We start from the raw sequence: 11,768 nt of genomic DNA on the forward strand, positions 1-11,768 counted from the left end.
GGACAAGACGACGCCACTGGAACTAAGAAGCCGAAGAAGAGAGAAGCCGAAGACATCTGCAATGACAACCACCGGTGAAGCCCTGCTGCAGATCCTCACCACTTTTCTCCAACGACTCGAGAAGATCTTCAACTGCAAGAGTCTTCTTCCCTTGAGCTGGTGGGGCCAACCAGTTCGCCAATCGCCTTCCAGGACCTGCCTTGGTCGAATCACCAGTGCCAAGCACTAGGAGACCGGATAGCCAGGCACCCGTCCACCGGACTGCGATTTAAAGGAGCGTACCTTTTATTCGTTTGGCAGCACCGCGGCTGGTTTCATCCCTGGGCAGTGCACTAACTTGAACCTTCCTCCATGACAAGAGCCTCTCTTCCTCTGCTGGATCTCCAGAACTGCAGGAACTACCGCCACCGCAGGAGCCACTTCCACTTTTAAGGTACATTGTTCCACCAGGCCGCCCTTTTCGTTGGGTACTGCTAAAGGTGTTTTAAATCCTTTACTTACCTACTGGGTTGGCCGCCCCTTTCATTTTTCACCTTCTGCAACCGCCTTTTCAAATCGTTTAACAAAGACTTGACTGCAGCTACAAGAACATTTTTGCTCCTGGGCAATTTGCCCTGTACCACTGACTCTTGGACAGGCCTTTTGACTCTGGCTTAATCTGTTTCAACTGCCTTCTCTAGATTGCTTCTCACCTAGAAATGTGTTGGTGCACCTAACTCTTATGAACACCTTTTTCTTCCCTCTTTTTAAAGTTGTGAAGTGCCATTTTGCTCGGTTTTCACCTCAGTATTATACATGCTAAAGTACTGCCTTGCCTACTTGTTCACAATCTTATTGGGAAGTGTTGCTGGTGTGTTTAAGAGTATATTCCTGTATAACTTGGCGTTTCCCTCCCTTTTGAGAAATTGTTAGTGCCATTTCTGCTTGGATTTCACTGTGCCGTTTTGCTCAGTTTTCACTCTTGCTCAAACTTGTCTACAATTTAATAGGGAGTTGTGTATACTTTTCTTGACTGGTTTAACTTGCTTTTATAATAGTGATTTGTGTGTGAACATCAGAGTGTGCAAAATAAATATATATATTCTTTTTGATACAAAGCTTTGGTCAGTGTTTCCTTGTTCCATAGTATTGTAGTCCTATTGTGTAAACCCTGAATACTGCTCATCTCCCTCTTGAGATAAGTCTGACGGCTTAGCCAGAGCTACCAACTAAATCTTTGTGGTACAGACTGATACCAAAGGGGATTTATTGCATATACCTGTAGTCCTAATCTTCTGTAGTGCTCCCTAAGGGAACTGCACAGGGTTCTGCCCAACAAAGGCGACAGGCAAGTTTGTCAGAGGATGAACAGGAAGTCCTCCATTTCCTCTCAGCCTCCCTACACTTACGTTTATGTTTAGCTAGGTGACTCCCTCCCCCTAACCTTCTTCAGGTGTCTCTAGGTATTTTGCAATGCCAGGAAGAATGACTCCCGCCCCCTGGACTTTCTCAGGCTTTACAATACATTTCTTAATGCCAGGAGGAATAACTCTCTTCCCCTGGCATTTGACAAGCTTTCCAATGCAGTTCGCAGTGCCAGGGAAAGTGACTTCCCTTCCCCTGGCCTTTTTCAGAAATGTAGTTCCTTGCGGGTCCTTGTCCCAGGTTTCTTCTGTGGCTCATCTGGGCAGACTCGCTTCTCTACCCTGCCAGGCACGACCACGAGTAGGATCCAAAAGGAGGCTCTCCTGTTCCTGCTGCGGGTGCCAGACCCCTTTCTCTCTATTATTTCTTCTTTCTGTTCTACCTGGGTAACGGATCTGCCTGGTATTATATTTTGTATCAGGGTCCCAGACCCTAGTTATGCAGCGTCTATAATTTCCCTTTCCAACTTAAGCAGCCCCTGTACCTTCTGGGTGGTTGTCGGACCCCTGCTGCAGGTCTCTGGGTCTTCAGATGCCTTTCTGGACTTTCCTGCTCTCTTCCACTGGCTCATGCTGCATGCCACGGCTCAGCAGCACTCCTTCGGGGACCGTCTGCGTGTCTCCCAATGACCGCGTGGTCTTATGGCGTCTCTTGCCGTGACTTACACCTTCTGCTGTGTCCAGTCTGCCTCTGCACAGAGAACCAGATGGGGATGCCTGGGCTTCTCTGCTCGCGTTCCGGTCAGGGATTCTCCTCCCTTTACCAAGGGATGTCCCCCTCGTAGGCAGTGACTCAAGGGAGTCACCACTGTCCAGAGTGGCTAGGTAGGGGACATTTTGTGGAGTGGGATGAGGAGGCATTAGGAGAGCAGGTCAGTGCAAGGAACAAGATGATGGAGAGGTTGGACTACAGAAATGGTGCTAGACTGACAAGGGTGACTGAAGGTGTGGGGGTGTTGGTGCGCAGACCAGGGTTTGTATGCAAGGGGCAGGGCAGGTTTGAAGGGCCGGTGAGAGTGTTGAGTGATGCAATGGTGTTGGAGGATGGTAGGGTATGGAACAAAGGGAGAGTTGCTGTGAAGTAAGGCAGGACGTTGTTTTATTCTTGTCTGGGGGAGGTGAATATATATATTCACTGAAAAAAACATTGTTAAAGGGACGGTATGGTTACAAGTAAAACCGAAAACCCACAGAAATTCACCAGTTATGGCAAGCTAAGAAACCATAACTTGCGCCACCACAGTGCACTGCTAAGACTAACACCCAGGACATCAAAGATGTCATTACAAATGTCATTGATGACATCACATATCTGGGCCACTTCTCTTTGTTCACTGACTTATCTAGGCCACATGGTTTTTAAATAATCGAAAGGCATTACATATGTAGACATTGGGCCTCATTACAACCTTTCCGGTCGGGAAAGAACGGTGCCGGTAGCATCGTACCGGCACACATTCAGACCCACCATGGCGTTAACACCGTCACTGCAAAGCGACCACTGCGGTGCTACCGCACCCGGTAGCCCCGTGACTGCAAACAGCAGGACGATTTGCCGGACGTCCCTCAATTACCGGCACAGCGGTATACCGGGTACATTACGAGTACCACCTAAACAGAAACACCGCCATGAAAATGGTGGTAGCACTGTGACCACCGTGCCTGTAATACTGTCCCTGCGGACCAGGCCTTATGCAGTGCCAGCTGAGCAGCAACAGGCCCCAGGTGGGCCAAATTAGCCCAGCTGCACACCTTTGGCCACTGGGAATATACAAAAGGACCACACCCACACCCAACCCACCTCCCAACACAACCATGCTGGCAGTCAGTCTAGCAGCAATTAGGATGTAGAACCAGCAAGCAGCAATGGAGTTAGAAGCAGCAGTGAGGCAGAGGAGGAGGCGTAGGTGCAGGAGGCAATTGAGGAACCCGTGGCCATCCCAAACATCATTGTACGGCAGGTACCACCCCGCAGGCAACCACCAATAACCCGCATCAGGGCCTCGCCCTGGGACCTGAACCCAAGTCAAATCCACACATTATACCGGCTTGACAGGGACACAATATTATCAATCGTCTCCCTCATCAATGATGACATCTGCAGCATAATTAACATCCGGACTGCAATTCCACCCTTGCTGAAGGTAGTGTCGGTACTGCACTTCCTTGCAACTGGCACCTATCTCTGTACACCGTTGGTGAGCTGCACGGGCTATCACAACCCTGTTTTTCAAGGATACTCTTCAAGTTACTGGATAGGCTGCTGCGCCATGTGTCAGACCACATCGCCCTACCCCGAACCCCTGCACAGGTCAATGCCACCAAAGTGGCCTTCCATTCCCTGGTACGCATGCCCAATTGCATCAGTGCCTTAGATTGCACCCATTTGGAGTTGACTACAAGACATGTCATTGTGGCTGTCTATCGAAATCGGAAACAATTCCACTCCCTGAAGGTGCAGATGGTCTGTGATGCACAACAACTCATCACACATTGCTGCGCTCTCCCGACTCCAAGGTATTGCGGAACTCCACGTTGCCAGGGTACATGGCATGCTACGGGGTGAGAGCACTGGATGTTGGGTGAGTAGAATGAGCATGTGTTCTCTAGCTCACTCAGAGTTCTCTACTATAGTGCCATCTAGTGATATTTGTCCAACCGTTTCCATTGAGATTGGTACCTCTTACAACCATAGTCCTCCAACTTGCAGCACTCCTTTGCCCACTATTAGCCCTTATGTGCATTTAACAGTATTGCCCACCATGGTTGCATTTCTAGCAATGCTCTTTGCTTGACTCAGTTATGATATGCCTAGCAATGCCTACCCTGTTTGCATTAACCCACTATTGCTCACTGCCTGACTCAGTTATGATATGCATTTAGCCTAGCAATGCCTACCCTGTTTGCATTAACCTATTATTGCTCACTGCCTGATTCAGTTATGATATGCATTTAGCCTAGCAATGCCTACCCTGTTTGCATTAACCTACTATTGCTCACTGCCCGACTCAGTTATGATATGCATTTAGCCTAGCAGTGCCCTTCCTGATGCATTAACCTATTACCATCACTACTGCTTTGTACTGCATCTAGTTGTTTACCATTGCTCCACCCGCCCACAAGTGCTGATTTTACGCAGCACTACCCATAACTGGTCGCCACTGCACTCAAGCTGATTCACTTAATTACAAGCTACCACCATATACAAGTACTCTCAACACAAACCATCTATGGCATGTCTTCAATTTACTATCATCACACTCTCCATATACCTCTACCACATCCATTCCACCACCAAACAGCCCCTCCACCCCCCAAGAGCCAATATGCAACTCCCAACCACCAGTCCACCTTTCCACTATACGACTCACAGCACCATTGGCCCATTCCACCCCCCTGAATTCCACTTCACTCCAGTGCCTTACAATCTCATACGCAGAAACAACTCCTTAGGATACCACACTTCCCAAGTCCCTGCTAATAAATTCAGCCACAACTCCCAAACAACGCCACATACTAACAATCACAAAAACCTAAGCACCACATCACTTGACAAGCCTAAACGTCCTCTAGACACTCCGCCACCAGCCACCATCAAACTCAATTGTGCCCTCATGAAGGCCCGATCCCTTGTCGCACATGCTCTCGAGATATCAGATCTCATCCTAGCCAACAACCTGGATCTACTACCAATAACTGAAACCTGGTAACAACCAGCAGCAGGACCTGCCCTTATGCTTGCAGTTCCAAAAGATTACACCATCACCAAAGCTGATAGAACTTCCAGCAAAGGGGGAGGAATTGCCTTAATTTCCAAAACTCAGCTATGCCTAAGAATTCCCCTCTCTTCCGTTCCCATCTGGGGAACTTGTATCCGCAAAATTGCCACTCTCTGCCCAAAGTACACTTCTGATTCACCCGATCTATAGACCACCAGGCCCCACCTCCACATTTGAAGAAGACATTTCTAACCTACTTTTCCACAACACCAAACCCACTTCATAAATCCTACTACTAGGAGACCTGAACCTAGGGTACAAAGACCCCCTAGACTCCCACGCCCTAACTGTAGAACAATCCCTACTTGAACTAGGCTTCAAACAACACATGTCGGGACCCACCCAAAGCCATGGCAGAACCCTCGACTGGGTTGCCAACTTAAACTGCAATCTGAACCTAATCTCTAATAGCCCATGTGCCTGGTCTGACCATCACGTTATCTGCTTCGAGCTAGATGCTTCAACCAGCATCCCTCCCATGACCACCCATTCTCCTCCAGCTTCCACTAGGAACAATAAGGCCATCACCATGGATTCTATCCACCCACTCATCCAACCCATAATCAATCCATCACACGCCCTTGAACTTGATCCAGAAGCTCTAGTGAACATGTTCAATAAAAACCTACAACTAGCCCTAGACCAAATCGCCCCTATCAAACCCAGAAAAGCCAAACAACCCAACCACCTCAACAACTGGTTCACACCTGAACTACAAGCATTGAGGAAAGCCAAAGGATCTGCAGAATCTACCTGGCAAAAAAAAAACATAACCCCACAACAAAGATCTCTTCAAGACAGCAGCCGCCACCTATAAAAAAAAAAGCTATGATCAACACCAAAAGCGACATTTTTAACAACAGGATACAAAATGCAAAATCCAATGTGAAAGAACTTTTCACCATCCTCAGAGAACTGGAAGCGCCCATACCCCCTCAATTCACTTGTATCAAAGACGCCACATGGTGCGCCAAAATCCAAAAGGCACTATTAGACAAAATAGCCCTACTCCAAACTAAAATAGAAGCCAAAAGACTCCTCCTAGCCACTAAAGGTACAAACAACACCAACCAAACCCACCAACCGCAACCCAACAACTCTGATCTCTTCGAATTTGCCCCGGTCACCATCGCTCAGGTTGAAGCAATAATTACCAGTCTCAAACCATCAAAATGTCAAGGGGACATCTGTCCCACATCCTTCATCAAAGAAGGAGTTAAAGACGTTGCCCCATTCATCACCATGCTCATAAACACTTCCTTTGCATCATGCACTGTACCCAAGAATCTCAAAGATGCCTGGGTCAAACCACTGATTAAAAAAAACCACCCTAGATCAAATCATTCCCACTAATTACTGTCCCATCACCACCGTCCCATTCCTGCTAAAAATCCTTGATAAAGCAGCCTATATCCAAATCCAGAACCACCTCGAAACGCATAATCTTCTTGGCCTCCGCCAATCTGTTATCAGACCTAGACACGGCACAGAGACAGCCCTTCTAGATCTGAAAATCCAAATGGACGAGGCCAAAGGTAAAGGCCATCCTTCCCTCCTCCTACTTCTTGACCTCTCGGCGGCCTTCAACCTGGTCGACCACAACATCCTAACTGCACATCTAACCACCTCCGCTTCCTTCTCGCCAAATGCAGCCAAATGGATCCAATCCTTCCTAGCCGAAAGATCCATGAAGGTTTTCTCAGACAACGCATCTGCAGAACCCGCACCCATCACGTGCAGAGTTCCCCAGGGTTCCTGCATCTCCCCCACCCTCTATAACATCTTTACCAAGATGTTATTTGACCTCCTTGATGACATGAAAGTCCTATAAACCAACTACGCTGATGATACACAGATCCTCATGACGCTCACAGGCTCACATGAAAACGACTCAGCCCTTCTCAATGAAATTTACAGCAAGATACAAAACTGGATGGCCAAGCACGGGCTTTGTCTAAACGATGACAAAACCGAGCTCTTACTCATTGGCTGTAAACAACGCCTCAATAAACTCGACCCAAAACACAACTCATTCAAGCTCGATGGAAACTTTATTAAGGTATCCAATAATGCCAAAACACTCGGTGTCTACCTAGACTCCACCCTGATACTATCAAGACAGGTCAACGCCACTGCCTCCGCCTCCGCCTCGGCCTACACCACTAAACTTATAACGGCCTGCAGACCTTTTCTATCCACCCACTGTTGTATCATATTGGCAAGAGCCCGAATACTTTCCAAGCTTGACTATTGCAACACCCTAGATCTAGGCACTAGCAAGCAAAATATCCACAAACTTCAGATTTTGCAAAATAACACTCTTAGGGCAGCCCTCAACATATCACGCACGGACCACATCTCTCACGCAAGACAGACTGCCAACTGGCTCCCTATAAAAGACAGAATCACCTTCAGGACCCTCATGATCACTCACAAATGCCTCAACAACACTGCTCCAAAATACCTTGTCGACAAATTCTGCACCAGGACATCTTCCAGACCCACCAGAACCATCTACGCGCATTGCCTCAACATTCCCAAATACAGACTCCAGAAATCAGGCGGCACCAGTTTCCCAGTCTTAGCGGCAAAAACATGGATCTCTATGCCCACATCACTGAGAGATGAACACTCCTTCCTTGCCTTCCGCTTCAAAGTCAAAGCATGGCTTTTCTCCTCAATCCCTTGCTCATAACCTATACTCATTTCTTCAACCCTCACCTTGTATATAGTTCAAACTCCAGCCTGCACCCTCAGTGTTCCTACTATTTAATTTTGTAAATGACGTTAACACTGCATCTTATTCCTGTCTCTAACCAGCATCCCCATTCATACGTGTACACTTCTGTATACTGTATTTATGTAACTGTACATGTATGTAACCTTCACACAAGACCAAGCGCCTAGCTACACCTGGGTTCAGCGCGCTATATAAGCAAATAAAACAAACAAACAATGCAGGAGCTGTGTGTAGTAGCTGTGTGTAGTGGGGGAGTGGGGCAAATAGACACTCACCCGGGTTCACCCAGCTTACCGCTGCAATAAGCAAATGGCAGTTTGCTGTGTCACAGTAAAACATACTGGCAAATGGAAATACCCTAAGAGAAACGGCACCTCAAGCTTTCCCATTATGAGAACTCATCTCACTGAAACTCTCCCCATCTCCAACGAACACCCTTACTCTCCACCTAATTTACAGACCCCCAGATCCTCCGACATCATTTGAGGAAGACCTAGGCCACCTCCTCACCTCACCGCCAACACCAAGCCCCTATCAAAAATCATCCTCTTGGGGGACTTCAACCTAGGCCTCAACGACCCCTCAGTCCCTCAGGCACTCACTCTTGCAAACACCATCGAAGCTCAAGGCTTCACCCAACGAATCTCCAATCCTACACACGACAAAGGAGGCATACTGGACTGGCTAGCAGACCAACATACTAACTAATAACCCATGCCCATGGTCACATCAAAGTATTAACCATCAGTCATCTTACCCAATCTAACATGCCACTGCAACTCTCCAAAGCAATACCTTCTAGAAACTCTCAAATCACCACCCCAGCCAACATGCTCCCCAGGCTACTACCGCTCACTGCCCACCACCTTAAGACCAGCTCCGATCCCATCTGCATGGTGACACTATACAACAAAACCCTCCTAGGCACTCGCAAAGCCAAACCTACAGATCACCAAAATTCCTGGTACACCACTAGCCTCAAAGACTTCAACGCTCTAGCTACAGAGTACAAACAAGCCACCATCCAATCGAAAGGCAACTTCTACAATGCAAGAATCGACGATGCCAAATGAGGCACAAAAGAGCTCTCCTACATACTCTGAATTAGAATCACCAGCCCCACCCCTAACCACTGCATCAAAGATCAACCTTGGGTCCTAAGCATTCAAAACGCCCTCATCGGCAAAATTGCCCGACTCCAAAATAAAATCAACAATAAAAAAAAACTCTCCATAGCTGCCGAAAGCATTGACCATTGATGCCCCCAGATTCTAATTCACCCCTGTCACCACCACCGAAACCTCAAAAATCATCAAAGGCCTGAAACCCACAAAATGCCAAGGAGACGTGTGCCCAGCCTCTCTTATTAGAGACTGCGCTGACAAACTCTCTCCATTCATCACAGCCCTGATTACCAACTCCTTCTCATCCAGCAGAGTCCCAGAAGACCTGAAAGAAGCTTGGGTAATCCCGCTACTCAAAAAACCTACACTGGACCCAAATGTCCCGACCGACTACAGCCCCATCACAACAGTTCCCTTCCTTCTGAAAATACTTGATAGAGTTGCTTACTTGCAAATACAAAAGTACCTGGAAACCCACAACCTCCTCCGTCTATGTCAAATCAGGCTTCCGCCCCAGTCATGGAACATAAACTGCCCTTTTGGACCTCAAAATCCAAATGGACCAGATTAAAGACAAAGGCAACATGGCCATCCTCCTCCTACTTGACCTATCCGCAGTCTTTGACCTGGTAAACCACAATATACTCTGCCAACACCCGACTATAGCCGCCAACTTCTCAACCAACGCCATAAATTGTTTCGAATCCTTTCCATCCAACCGAACCATGAGAGTCTTCTCCACACCTGCTGTCCCCCCCCCCATAACCCCAGTCTCCTGTGGAGTGCCACAGATGTCCCGTGTCTCGCCAACACTATATAACGTGTGCACCAAGCCCCTCTTTGAGCTGTTAGACAAACTGGTTGTCACGTACACCAACTATGCAGACGACACCCAAATACTCCTCCCCATTACAGGAGACCATGACACAGACACAAACTTACCTGACCATCCAAGCCTGGATGACACAACACGAACTCTGTCTCAACGACGAGAATACAGAACTACTCATCATTGGCAATCAATCCAAGCTCAATAATCTACCACACTCCTATAATTCTTTCCTTATTGACAAGAGCATCATCAAGGTAGCAAAAGAGGTAAAAACATTAGGCTTATACCTAGATTCCTCACTCTCCCTAACAAAACAAACCACTGCTATTGCAACGGCAGCTGCCTACACTGCCAAACTAATCAATGCCAACAGACTCTTCTTATCCACTGACAATTGCATCACCCTTGCCAGAGTCCTCATTCTTCTCAGCATCGATTACTACAATTCCCTCTTTGCAGGCTCCAGCGCCGGAAACCTAAAAAAAAAACTACAAATAGTCCAGAATAATGCAGTAAGAGCTGCACTCAACATCCCTAACTAAGAACATATATCCTCAGCCAGACGTAATATCCACTGGCTACCAGTGCGGGTCCACATGCCTCTCTAACAGTGCACCGATCTATCTAGCCAGACAAATCTCCAATACACACTCAAAAAGGCCCACCTGATCAGCCTACTCCTGCCACCTTGTCCTCCCAAGATTTAGACAGCAAAGAGCTGGAGGGTCCAGCTTCCCTGTGATTGCGGCAAGGCAATGGAACGCCATGCCAATATCCCTGAGATCAGACTCCTCCATCTGGTCCTTCTGCAAAAACCTCAAACCTCGCTCTTCGTTCAAGACAGGTAAGAGTACCTCAGCCCCCCCATTATACCCGCCTCCCCCAACCTCCCATAGCAGTAACTAATATGTCCCAACCTACCTGTATTGAAATAGTGCCCCTCCGGCAAATTTTAATCTGATGTAACCCAACTGTATAATGCAACCACTGTAACCAAGACTGCATCCTAGGTCTGTATTGTTCAGCAACATGTAACCACTGCAACTAAAGTATGTATCCTATGATGTAACCAACAAACCTAAGCAAAAAGTGCCGAGATGCCCATGGGTTTGGGGTGCCATACAAATGTCAAAATAAATAAATAAAATAAACATCCAATGTTTGAGAGATTCAGGCTCCTCACCCTGAGGCGGCATCAACCAGTACCCAGATCTCTCTCTAGTGTGGAATTGATTTAGCTTAAAGCGTGGGAAAACCTGTCAGGTCCTACGACAAGGAAAACACTTCAAATATACAGGTAGATTCCCCCCGCCCCTTTTTCTGGGGAACTTGGCATATTTGCTACTGAGTGAATATTTAGACAAGGCCTGGATAGTCGGCCTCCAGTCATCTGGAAGAGTTTGAATTTCACTTTATCTGGATTCAACTTAAGTTCTATGTCAGATGAACTGATTGGTTCCAATAATTCCCTCATGCAAGTCCTGAACACATTCACGGAGGGAACTATAACACATCCTGCCATAAGATGAAAGTCCACAAATAAGGAGTTTGCTGGAGGCCTCAAGAACTTGGAGTAGAGCGAGAGTTGTTTCAATTGCAGTTGAGCCTGAAGTGTTACAAGGTTGAGTTCATGGTGAATTATCGCATTAGGGATCGAGGATGCCACCCCAGTACATTCTTCCACAAAATTCCTCGCAAGGTATCAAGAACAGGCCACACATCGACAGCCGCCATATCAAGCCCATACAACAGTACAGGTTCTACCGTACCCAGGTAGTATTTGAGTGCTTGTAGAAGAGAGAAACCACATACTCTCCTAACTATACGTTTCATATGGGACCTCAGAGGGATTAGATTGGCCTTTAACAGATCATTCTACATCTTAATAGA

Source organism: Ambystoma mexicanum, chromosome 2p (genome assembly GCF_040938575.1).
Source record: "Ambystoma mexicanum isolate Mex_15411 chromosome 2p, UKY_AmexF1_1, whole genome shotgun sequence".
NCBI lineage: Eukaryota > Metazoa > Chordata > Amphibia > Caudata > Ambystomatidae > Ambystoma > Ambystoma mexicanum.